The following is a 12,994-nucleotide window of genomic DNA, read 5'->3' on the forward strand; positions in this document are numbered from 1 at the left end:
CTTATACAGCCGTGATCTAATCTTGTTTACATGAAATAAGCCTGCTCTGGAGCAGGCTCAAGCTGGCGCACTTGTTGCTATGACAACAAGTGCAGGATGTCTTTCGAAGAACCAAACGATCCAAGATCATGCCAAATCGTCAACAATGAAATCCTGCTAACTGAGTTAGCGACGTACGAAGAACGGACCCCTGTTCCAATTATTGAATCAGAGGTATCATTGACAAATGTTAGATGGAATTTGTTAAACCTGTATTTGACCACTCTGCTTGTAAACCCCTCATTTTCAGTTTTTCAGGAATTGCTCCTCAACCATCTAATTAAAAGACTTTATGGCTGTTCGCAAGTTGGCTTGATAGGGTTCCTCTTCATCTGGATTTTTATTTATTTTTTTGATGAATTTGTGTGTTCTCTGCAGCTGGTAATTCTCAGCGCCATCTCAAACCAGCTTGAGATCCCTCGGGAAATTTTAAATGCACTTGCTCAAGGTCGCCAGAAGATCTGCATCCAAAAAAAAAAAAAAATAGAAAAGAAATAAACTATTGTTGCTCTGGAGGTTTGCTATTGTTGAACCCTCAAAGACCAACACTCATGAAGTGGGCCATATAAAAAAAATAAAAACTGCCAGCAGATTTCAGAGCTCAGAATGTTGTTTTTTTTCTTCTAATTCCCAGAACATTTTAACAACTCCCACCATTCGCAGTTTTTGGCACCAGGGTCACATTCGCAGTATAGGCAGGGATGCTTCTATTTAACCCCCCTTTGACAAAAAGCATTGGAAATTCCAGGCAACAATGTGTGCATCACCAGAAATATATTTCCCGTGATAGTCTCACAGAGAGGAAAATGTGTCTCTGTGTTTAACCCATCCCTTAGGGAGCAGTGTGCCGCAAACACTGAGTGGTGCTCGTGAGCGATCTGGTGTTGAGGGTCTTGCTCAGGGACCCAGAGCGGAAGTCTGCGAGGATCGAACCGGGTACTCGCAGCCTTCTCAGGACGCAAGCGTGCTGCTCTAACCACTAGGTCAGCACACAAAAAAAGAATACAGAAACAGCACTGATTTATTTTTGGTACTCACCTAAACTTGTTCAAGGTTTCAGAGGGCGGGTTCCTTTCCAGAGTTACACGATAACCACGGACAGATCAACAGTATATCACAAGCCAACACACAGAGATACTGGCATTTGTTTTTTTTAGGGCTGAGTATGGCAAGCTAAATTTGAGTATCATTTTCATTGCTTATCGACTGAAGCAAATAAGTTTTTTTTTTTTTTTTTAACAAATCACCTTCAAGTCGGACATGAAGCGGTCTTGCCCAATCTACTTTATTGACCTTGTAAAAGTTGATTAGTCCGGCTGTTCCTTAGTGTCCTCCCTCAACTCAAGTCTCATTTTGAGTGTTGGCTCATGTTCTTTCTTCTGTAGCAAATACTTACAGAACTTCAGGCCTGTATGGAGCGTCAGCTGTCTTCAAGGCAAAAAAAAAAAAAAAAAAAAAATACACTAGAAATGCAAACATAACATAATTTAGACTAAAGCGTGTCCTCATTCTCATTCTCTTGTTTCAGAGAACTTTGGGAGGGAACCTGGCGTTATATGAAGTGTACACACATCACACATTGAAATATGTAGGTGATGAGCTTGACTGTGAGATCTGTTTCTGTCACATCAAAAGTCAATAGAAAGTAAAACTGCAAAAATAAGTTTGGGAAGGGGGGGACCACCATAAATTACTTCAGGGAGTGGTCCAGAGGAACAGTTTCTGGGCTCTCTGCACTGTGTGCAGTGATGCTCCGTGTGGAAACCACTGGCGACATGTGAAATGCATTTCAATTTAATTTGAATTTACAAAATAATAATAATAATAATAATAATAATAATGATAATGTGCTGCAAGAACATCGGAACATAAATTAAGTTATGATAAAACTGTATCATTGCACTGATTCTAAGTTCAGTCAGCTGACCACCTGAAATAAACTGTTGAACCACATAAGTAGGTTTTTCTCCCTCAGATTATATAAATAATAGTTATCACAATTGTATAAACAAAACAACATATGAAAACGTGGCTCTGCAACAAGTAGCTAAAAAAAACGGTGTGCAGCATCATCTTTTACAAAGTGGATCTTTATTTTGTTAAAATAGGCCCATCTGATTTATTGGCACGTCCCAAAAAGACGATCAGGGCCATTACATTTCATATTCAGAGATAAATGATTCATAGATTGTCCCTCTATAGATAGATATTATAGACTTACTGCACGTGAAAGATTTTAATTATTAAATGATTAACTCGCCTTGCAAATATCTTCTTTCAGGTCTTCTTTTTCTTTGACGACTGGTCTCATACCCTTCACAAAGAACTGGGAGGTCGTGTGAATAGATTACTTAAGTAGAAAATGTTGAATACTGTGGGATATTTCTCAAAATACAATAAGAAGTGTTTTTTTTATTATTATTCAAAAATATAGATACAGATTTTAAGCCTTTGAATATTTTAGCCAGTCTGCTTTCTTTCACAGCACCATAAATTATGACCATCATCATCATCATATAGGCAGAATTCAATGTAAAAAGGGAGCAAAAGAAGAGGAACCGACGGTGCCACAGGTCATATTTCTGCATGTTTTGAAATTCAGGTGCATCAAATGGTAGGGTTGTTGTGTCTGTATTTTCTTGTAAGGGAACAGTGTATATGGCCGTTGTTCCATTCCCTGGGGAAGCCTTTGTTACGCTAATATTTTTGACACTTAACCCTTGAAAGCCTGAGACAGGCTAACAGAGTGTTTTTTTTTCTTTGACCAATACCTCCTTTCAAAAGAGAAATATTTTATTTACAAAAGAAAATTATGGTCAGAAATAATGGTCAAAGGATAAGAAAAATGGAGGAGAATAGAGTTTTTGAATGAATCTATGAGGAGTTAGAATGTAGAGCCATCATCTTTCCTGTGGCATTTACGAGAAGCCAAACACCACGCGATTCTCACAGTTTTTCTAAAACTGTAACGCCAGTAAGGCATTCTTCAAGCCTTACTTTTGTTATCTGAAATGAGAAAAGAAAATGACATTTAAAATGTACAGTAATACAACATATGTGTCTTTAACATTCAAGGAAACCTCTGTTCTGTAAACGTGACAAATTCTTTCTGGATACTAATTCCAGAGCCAAATCATACATGGATACATGCATGAATGTCAAAATGATCTGAAATTATTGCACTTAAATTGTACGTTTAAAAACGCGCAGAGCACAAATTACATAGGTGCACAGCAGAGCTTTTCAGTATGTCGAGTCGTGACCATTATTGCCATTTCTGTGTGCGCGTATTACATGGAAAGGACTGTGAGAATGCAATATTTGGTGGGCTTAAATATTTCAGTTGCTAGTTCGTAAATCTCTGTTTGGCAGTAACACATTTGGCCATTCTATTGACTTAATGAACAATGTCTTTGCAGTATTTACCAATATTGTAGTTTCACCTTTTTCTGCTATCGTTCAGCCCTAGAAGACAGATTGATAATGTGCAACATTATGTGCTCCCGTACAGAATGGTTGAGTTGTGCATCATCCAGCTTTCTTGTACTACTAGAATAGTTGGAAACACCACGTCCTTGTATTAGACCAAGACTTCTCAGATTAGATTAGATTCAATATTTTGTTGGCTAATTTGTGAACATTAGAACTAATTCAATCTCAGGCATTATGCAACCACAGTATGCCGGTCCAATCCAAAATACAACCCTTGTCCTACACAATACTTTTTTTCCTGCTTGTCCCTTTTTCAGTGTATCCAAATAGAAAAAGGGAAAGATAAAGTCATACAATTTCCTATTATGAATTATATAGCCCTCAGGCAAAAATAAATTAGAGTAGTTCGGAACTGTAATAGTCATTAACGTGTCCCGCAATTAAAAAGACTCAAAAACAAAACACACACTCCTCTGTGTGATCAGGGTTACCGCTGATAATGTTTACAGTTCTTCCAAACCCATTTGAATTTCAAATACGTTTATAAAAATGGAAATGAATGCAGGTGATTTTTACATAACCTCAAAACATAGCTAAGACCTTTGAAGATATGTAATACATTTCCTTTTCATTTGTTGGTATCTTCTGTTATCCAGAAGATCATTTTTCACATTTACTAGGCTTCAGTCATAAGGCATTGTAAATAAAAATGGATGGAACAGTTTGGTTCTTGCACTATCATAACCAGCGGATATTGCGAGACAGAAAATGAAACGTTTTTTCAGGGAACAGTTGTTTTCAGATCGTATCTTTGTGCTATAACTGCCAAGGTTTAAAAAAAAAAAAAAAAACATGTCAGGAAATAATTATTTTCCCATGGCAGTGCATCATTAGGTTGATAATATGCAAAGAAAAACATGCCATTTTGCCCATATAAATAAAAGCTTTAATAGCCAATTTAGACTGGTATACTAACGCACCTGAGGCCAATTTAATCACTGAACTAAGAACGGTCTATTAGCGAAAATTGGCCGCTAGCTGTGATACAATTAGCTAAACAAAGTTGTTTAGAATTTCTGAGTGTAATACCATCAGTTGCACATCAATTTAGATGTATTATTGTTCATCATAAAAATGTGACATTTTGAATTCACAAGCTAAACAATCTAGGAAATTAACTCAGATAAAGTCAGATTAAAGTTACCCTCCATTATTGCACATCTACAATAACATATTAAAGCCATACTGCTCGTATAAATAGTACACTGTTCTGTTAGTGTGTAACATTTTGTTAATAAAAAAAATAAGTTAATTAAAATAAGGTTAGAAAGTGTCTGAATATAAATTTACCCCAGCTTCGCCATCATTAAGTAAAAAGAAGGTAGACGGTGAAAAGCCTAGGGAAAGATAGGTCTAGTTTCAACAACAGGAATGAAGAAGGACAGATGGTGGTAGACTTTGTAAAGAGAAACTGCTACGGTGAATACTTGTTTCTAGAAAAGGCAGGAACACTGGGTTACCTACAAGAACGGAGGTAAGCGCACAAAGGTGGATTATATCTTGTGTAGATGATGTAACCTGCAGGAACTAAGCAACTGCAGGTTAATGGGCGGTGAGAGTGTTGCCCAACAGCACAGGTTTGGTGTGTAGAAGGAATCCGATGGTGAGGAAGATGAAGAGGACAAGGGCAGACCAGAGGACAGAGTGGTTGAAGCTGAAAAATAAAGAAGGTTGTATGGCTTACAGAGAGGAGGTGAGGCTCTGGCTGACCATGAGGTGCTTCCAGATGACTGGACAACTACAGTTAATGCTATCAGGGAGACAAGTTGGAGAGTAAAAAAGAAGACTTGGTAGCGGAACAAGGAAGTATACGAGTGTGTTTGAAAAAGGAGGTCAGCTAAGAAGAAGTTGGACACTGAGGTCTAAACATGGTTGCCAGGAGTACAGAGAGGTCCAGCGTAAAGTGAAGGTAGAGGTAGCTAAGGCCAGACTAAAGGCATACTGTGACTTGTACGATAGATTGGATAGTTAGGAGGGTGAGTAGGATTTATACATGTTGGCAAGGCAGAGAGAGATGAGAAGGGTGTTCAGAAGGTGAATAAGGATCAGGATTGTTGTTGACTAGACCGTTAATTGTGATGGGAGAGGGTGAGAATTGCCCAAAGAATGGAGGAGAAGTGTGCTGGTTCCTATTTTCAAGAACAAGGGAGATGTGAAAAGTTCTGGCATCTACAGAGGAATAAAGTCGATGAGTCACACAACATGCAGTTATGGGAAAGAGTAGTGGAAGCTAGACTGAGGTAATAAATAAGCATCTGTAAGCAGCAGCATGGTTTAATGCATAGAAAAAGTACTCCGGGTGCAGTATTTGTTTTGAGGATGTTGATGAAGTACAGAGGTCAGAGGAAGCTGCGTCATGTTTTTTTTAGACCTAGAGAAAGCATAGGCACCGAGAGAGGAGCTGTGGTATAGTATGAGAAAGTCTGGAGTAGCAGACAACTATGTTAGTGTTGCAGGACATGTATGGCAGCTGTAAGACATCGGTGAGGTGTACTGTAGGTGTAACAGAAGAGTTCAAGGTGAAAGTGGAACTACATCCAGGATCAGCTCTGAGCCCCATTCTTGTTTCCTGTGGTGTTGGACAGTTTGACAGAAAAAAGTTAGACAGAAATCTCCATGGACTATGATGTTTGCAGATGACATCGTGATCTGCGGTGAGAGTCGGAGGGGGGGTGAAGAGAAATCTATAGAGATGGAGGTTTACCCTGCAAACGAGAGGAACTAAGGTTACATATAGAAAGACAGAATGTTTGTGTGAATGAAAGGAACCCTCGTGGAGCAGTGAGATTACATGGAGCAGAAATAAAGAATGTGAAGGACTTTAAGTAATTTGGGCCAACAGCCCAGAGCAATATCAAGTGTGGAAAGAAGAAGAAGAAACATGAACAAGCAGGTTGCAATGAGTGAACAAAAAGTATAAGGTATGTTATGCGATAAAATAATTTCAGTAAGAATGTACAGAAAGGTGTATGAGATGGTTGTCAGACTAGGGATATTATATGGTTTAGAGCAGTGGTCATCAATTGGCGGGCACATCTAGCCCACTGGAGCTATCCATCTGGCCCCTAGAATATGAATATATATATATATATATATATATATATATATATATATATATATATATATATATATATATATATATATATACATATATATATATATATATATATATATATATATATATATATATATATTAGGGCTGGGCAGCGATTAAAATATTTAATCGCAATTAATCGCACTGATTAATTGCGATTAATCGCGATAAATCGCATTGTATTTACAAACTCCAAGAATGAATTCAAAAGTAGTGTAAAGAGCACTTTTATTTTAATGTTCTGCTGCCATATGAACAAAAGTGTTGTAACATTTGTAGCACTTATCAGTAACACATATTTAGTGTAAAGCTCAACTTAAACATGTAAAACAAAAAATAGCAATAATAATAATAAATTAAAGCTTATTGCCACTGACAGGGAATTCTCTTTATGGGGAAAAAATCTACCAAAAACAGGCAATTTCTGAGGTAACAGCAGGGAGCAGCATTACCATTTTATGTTCAATACCAAAGTTTAACTTGGCAGTGGTTACAACTAACTTGTTTCTGTCATATTCCATGCTGGAAGAACTTTAAACTGAAATGCTTGCTAACTCTATATCTGCGTTTATTTGACGTTGACACGCGTTTTGTTGTTGTTGGTTTCTCGCGTGCATATAGTGAATGGCAGGGGAAAAACAGGCAAAAACACATGGATACTTTGAAACGAGAAGCGACTTCACCGACGGCGTCTAAGCAGACTCCGCTCCGCTCCGCACAAAACTTGTTCCATTCGCCAACTCACCGCCTCGCATCGCCTAAGCTCGCTCGCGGTACCTGCGGGAAACACCGCCTTCCGCATGTCAGCTGTGTTTTTTTTCCGGCCAGCACCTTTCTTACTCTGAATCCGAGGTTTGGCTGACAGCGAGGTTATTGGCGCATTATCGCCACCTACTGTTCTGATTCAAACCCCTACACCGCAGCAACAGACCTTCACAAAATAAAAGCATGTGAGCAACATGCGTTAATGCGCGTTAAAGAAAATATCGCCGTTAATAGTCTAATGAGTTAACGCGAAATTAACGCGTTAACTTGCCCAGCCCTAATATATATATATATATATATATATATATATATATATATATATATATATATATATATATATATATATATATATATATATAGGTAGAGGTAGAGGTAGAGTATATAGGTAGAGACAGGAAGAGCAGAGATGAAGATGTTGAGGTTTTCTTTAGATTGACGAGGATGGGTAGGATCAGGAAGAAGTACATCAAATGTACAGCTCGGAAAGAGATGGAGATGGAGCTGCGGGTGAAGATTCAGTCATCCGGGAAATGGCAAATCCAAAAAAGCCTAACAAAAAGTAGAATAAAAATGGACTTCAAGTGTGAGGTAGAAGATGTTTTGCTCTCCATCCAAAGGGCTTTTTCAATTCAAAGCATGAGTAGGAGTGCGCTATTATGAAACAAGAGCCCAAACCAGTCTCAATGAATCCCATTGTTGAGAGACCCTAATCTGCATAGATTGCATAACAATCTAACTTCCCGTGCAACATTTGTATGATCTGTTTCCTAGTTTGTTTAAAATCACTTAGCTTTTTTCCACACATCTAGTTTGAATGACACAGTTGCATGATTGCCGTTTACCAGTCTTTGCTCTCTTAGAGTTTATTACCAGACTGATCACAGGCCTTTAGTTGCTATATATTAGCCTTTAGTATTATACCAGATAGGGCCTCCCTTTTGTTTTTTGTATGTTAGGACCCACTTACATCAATGCCTAAGGGGAAGTTTTTAAAATTTGTTTCTCACGTGCACTTCATATTTACAAGCGCAAAATTAAGCCATCCCTGAGTTCAAGCGCTTGCTATATCTTTTATAAAGTCTCAAAAGCTACACCAATATAGTGGAATTTCTTCTTGATATATCAAATATTTTGAATGCATGCTTTGAACTAATAAATTAGCTGCAGGAAGTCACCCTCATATCCCCTTTTCCTTTTTTTCCCATGACCACTTCCTGACCTGGCACCGGCTGCATGGCTCATTACTGTTAAATAATGTAAGACATCCCTTGAGGCTACAGCCCTGGCCATGACTTTGCAGAAACATTTACCTGAATATTAGCATGCATGTGTCTGTTACCCCATTTTCTCCCCTCTGCTGGCATTAAGAAGCAAAATCAGGAAGGTAGTCATACATGCCTTTCTAAAGTATTCACAACCCTTCAACTTTTTTCAAATGTTGTAATTTTACAGAAACACATATCAGTGTATTCTATTTGGATTAAATATGACACACCAACCCCAAAAAGCATATATAATCAAGAGATGTGTGGTGAGGTTCATAAACGGTGAGGCAACTTTTCTGGGGTCAGAATATATGAATCTAATATAGAAGCTTATATTATTAACTTTTTATTATGCTAAAAGAATTCCATACTCTTCAAGAGTACTTTTGCTGGAAAAATAAAAGAATATCTAAAATAAAGTCATATATTTTTTTATTTAAATGTTTTTGGGTGACCTCCGTTTTTATTAAAATTGTGTATGACCCGACTTTTATTTGTATACCAAGTCAGTCAAGGCTTTTAAAATCTCCTGGTGATGTTTAGTTTGTGCTGCTCATTCGATGGCAAGTAAACCATGCAGCTCCAAACGTTTCCAATTATATCTGGCTTTGAGTGCGAGGAGCCGAACCTTCATGTTTGCCGAGACTCTTTGGTAAATTATGCCACAATATTCTGCATTAGTTCATACGTTGTCACGTTTTGAAAAATACATATAAAATATATGGAAAGCAGAACCTCCCATTGCGAAGAAGATGACCACGAGGTGACCTGTTACCCATTGCCCATGCGGCTCAGCATTGCTCCCAGTCAGTGCGGCAAGGTACTTTCCATTGTGCTGATTAGGAGCACTAAACATGTCACACACATTCAAATGCATATTTTAGACAGACTGTGGGACATCAGCGAGTGTCTTTATACTGCCGCATGACACAGCAATGGGCATGCGCCAGCTGCCTGCATCAGTCAGTGTGTGATTCAGAACCATTAGAATTGATGCACAGCTCCTCCCTGCCTCACCTCACCCCTCTACCATGCATTTGTGCAAGGAATTGCGTAAATTCAGCGAGTTTGACCATAAAAATGTTGAAATTATACAGAAAGGAAATTTATAGAACAGTCAAGTCGAAATACTGATTTAGTTTAATAATTGTTAGTATTTTACTTCTAATAATGACAAGATCCCTCTCCTGACTGCACGTTACTGATATCAGTAACATGCAGCATAGGAGCACCACAGGGGACTGTACTCTCACTGTTCCTTTTCACTCTGTACACTTCAGACTTCCAGCACTAGTCTGACTCCTTACAGAAATACTCAGATGACTTTGCAGTTGTCGGGTGTATCAGAGGTGGACAAGAAGCTGAGTACAGAGAGATGGTGGATTGCTTTGTGGTATGGTGTGGAAGCAATCATCTCATCTTGAATCTGAACAAAGGAAGTGATTGTAGATTTCAGGAGAACAGGATTAGATCAAACCTAAATTCCATCATGGGAGAAGAATCAGAATCAAGTTTAATCGCCAAGTAGGTTTGCACATACAAGGAATTTGACTTGGTGATGATGTTGCAGACAGAAATAAGAATACAATAAAATAAAGTAAAATTTAATAAAATCAATATATATACAGAATAAATATACATAATACGAAATATACATTCAGTAGACTGTGCGTTAATGTAACGCAGAAGCTTGCAAGTCCTGAACGGGGGAGAGAGGCAGTGTCCAGAGTCACAGGCGGCTCTTGGCCTTGTTCATAAGACCAGTAGCAGATGGGAAAAAGCTGTTCTTGTGGCGTGAGGTTTTGGTCCTGATGGACCGCAGCCTCCTGCCAGAGGGAAGTGACTGAAATAGTCTGTGACTGGGGTGCGAGGGATCAGCCACAATCTTCCCTGCATGCCTCAGAGTCCTGGAGGCGTACAGATCCTGGAGAGACGGAAGATTGCAGCCAATCACCTTCTCTCCAGACCGGATGACACGCTGCAGTCTGCCCTTGTCCTTAGCAGTGGCACCAGCGTACCAGATGGTGATGGAGGAGATGAGGATGGACTAAATGATGGAGGAGTATAACTGCACCATCATTGTCCTTGGCAGGTTGAATTTCTTCAGCTGCCGCAGGAAGTACATCCTCTGCTGGGCTTTCTTGGTGAGAGAGTTGATGTTCAGCTCCAACTTTAGGTCCTGGGAGATGATAGTTCCCAGGAAGCGGAATCACTCCACAGTATCGATTGTGGAGTCACAGAGGGTGATGGGGGTAGCTGGGGCTGAGTTCTTCCTGAAGTCCACAACCATCTCCACTGTTTTTACAGCATTGAGCTCCAAGTTGTTCACCCTGCACCAGGTCACCAGATGGTCAGCCTCCCACCTGTAGGCAGACTAGTCACCATCAGAGATAAGTCCGACGAGAGTGGTGTCGCCTGCGAACTTCAGGAGCTTGACAGACGTATGACTGGTGGTGCAGCTGTTGGTGTACAGGGAGAAGAGCAGAGGAGAAAGAGCACAGCCCTGGGTGGAACCAGTGCTGATGAGCTGTGAGTCAGAGTCATGTTTTCCCAGCTTCACGTGCTGCTTCCTGCCAGACAGGAATCTGTGATCCACCTGCAGGTGGAGTCAGGCACATTCAGCTGGGAGAGCTTCTTCTGAAGCAGAGCTGGGATGATTGTATTGAAGGCAGAGCTGAAATCCACAAACAGGATCCTGGCGTAGGTTCTTGCAGAGTCCAGGTGCTGGAGAATGTGGTGAAGGGCCAGGCTGACAGCATCGTCTGCAGACCTGTTGGCTCTGTAGGCAAACTGTAGGGGGTCCAGGAGTGGATCTGTGATTTCTTTAAGGTGTGAAAGCACAAGGCGCTCAAAGGACTTCATAACCACAGAGGTCAGAGCGACGGGTCTAAAGTCATTAAAGGGGAAGTCCGGTCAACAAGGAAAAATCAGGGTATCATTAGCTATAACTAAAACTAATACGTTTGTGGTTATTTAATGAACTTATCTTTAATCAATAAGAAAATAAAAACATAAATTGTCGTCTGAATCACTGTGTATGGGGGCTGACATTACTGCCCATATTTGGGCAGTAAGGGGCGTTTGACATCACATCCTGGGGCGTGGAAAAGCGGAAGCGGCGACAGCATTTCTCTCCGCTTTCCATGCAAAGTCAATAGGAGCCGTTCTACACAGCTGCGATCATCAATATTTTTTTCGGATTTCCAGAGGACTTCACCGCTGACATTCCCAAGAGCTTTTGCTGAAGCAACAATGCTCACGTGCATGGCCATCGGATGTTCCAACACAACTGGTAAAAGTGGAAAAAACATTGCTTATTTCAACTTCCCGATTCATGAGCCACCCGGGGGCTCGTTGCTGGATTGCCAACTTAAACAGAGCGGATTTGCCATCTAACTTCTGGCCAGAGAGAAAACATGTCATATGCAGCAACTATTTTGAAGAAGAATGTTTTGAACATGACATGAGAGCGAGGATTTTCGGTAAGTTATTTTTTATTTTAGAATTTTTTATTTAGAATTTGCGGGATGGTCACCGAGCAGAGGGGCGGAGGGATACCACATGTGATGTGGTATCCCTCCGCCCCAGCATGTGCTGGAACGCTCTTATATTTTAATATTTATACAATAATGACCACCTGCCCTATTTACTAGAGGGCAAATATATAACTTAAGTCACTTCAGTGATCTCTCCTCCGCTGTGTGTGTGTGTGCGCTGCGCTGCAGCGCCGACAAAGCCGTGCTGCGGCGGAGCGCGCACACACACACATACACACACACGCGTGTATACATATATACTGTAGGACCCGACTGAGTTTGCACTGGAAATAGGTACGGCTGGATTCCGTCAAAAGTCCGGTTTCTGTCAAGAAACTCTTCTAAAAAAATCCATATCGCTATCAGATGATGATAGCTCCACGGAACTCTCATCACTGTCATTAAGTACTTCATCACTCTCTGTTTCGTACAGAGCACCAGTCGTCACCATGTTGGAAAATAGTGCGCCGTGACAAACAGAGCGTTGAAACTTGCTCAACTGCGGGTCCGCCGAGTGACGTCCATAAATGGGAGGCGACAGTACTATTCTTGACCAAGATGGATTCCTCCACATAAACATGATTAAATGAAAATTATTTATAATTAAAAAAACGTATAATTTTTTGCACAGTATGTAGTAGTTTTATATTTAAAGTACTTTCAGCAGTTTGAATTCTGATTTTGACCGGACTTCTCCTTTAAGTCCTGTGGTCCTTGGCTTCTTGGGAACAGGGATGATAGTGGAGGATTTGAAGCAGGCTGGCACATGACCTGTCGCCAGTGAGGTGTTAAAATTGTCTGTA

Source organism: Fundulus heteroclitus, chromosome 13, assembly GCF_011125445.2.
Source record: "Fundulus heteroclitus isolate FHET01 chromosome 13, MU-UCD_Fhet_4.1, whole genome shotgun sequence".
NCBI lineage: Eukaryota > Metazoa > Chordata > Actinopteri > Cyprinodontiformes > Fundulidae > Fundulus > Fundulus heteroclitus.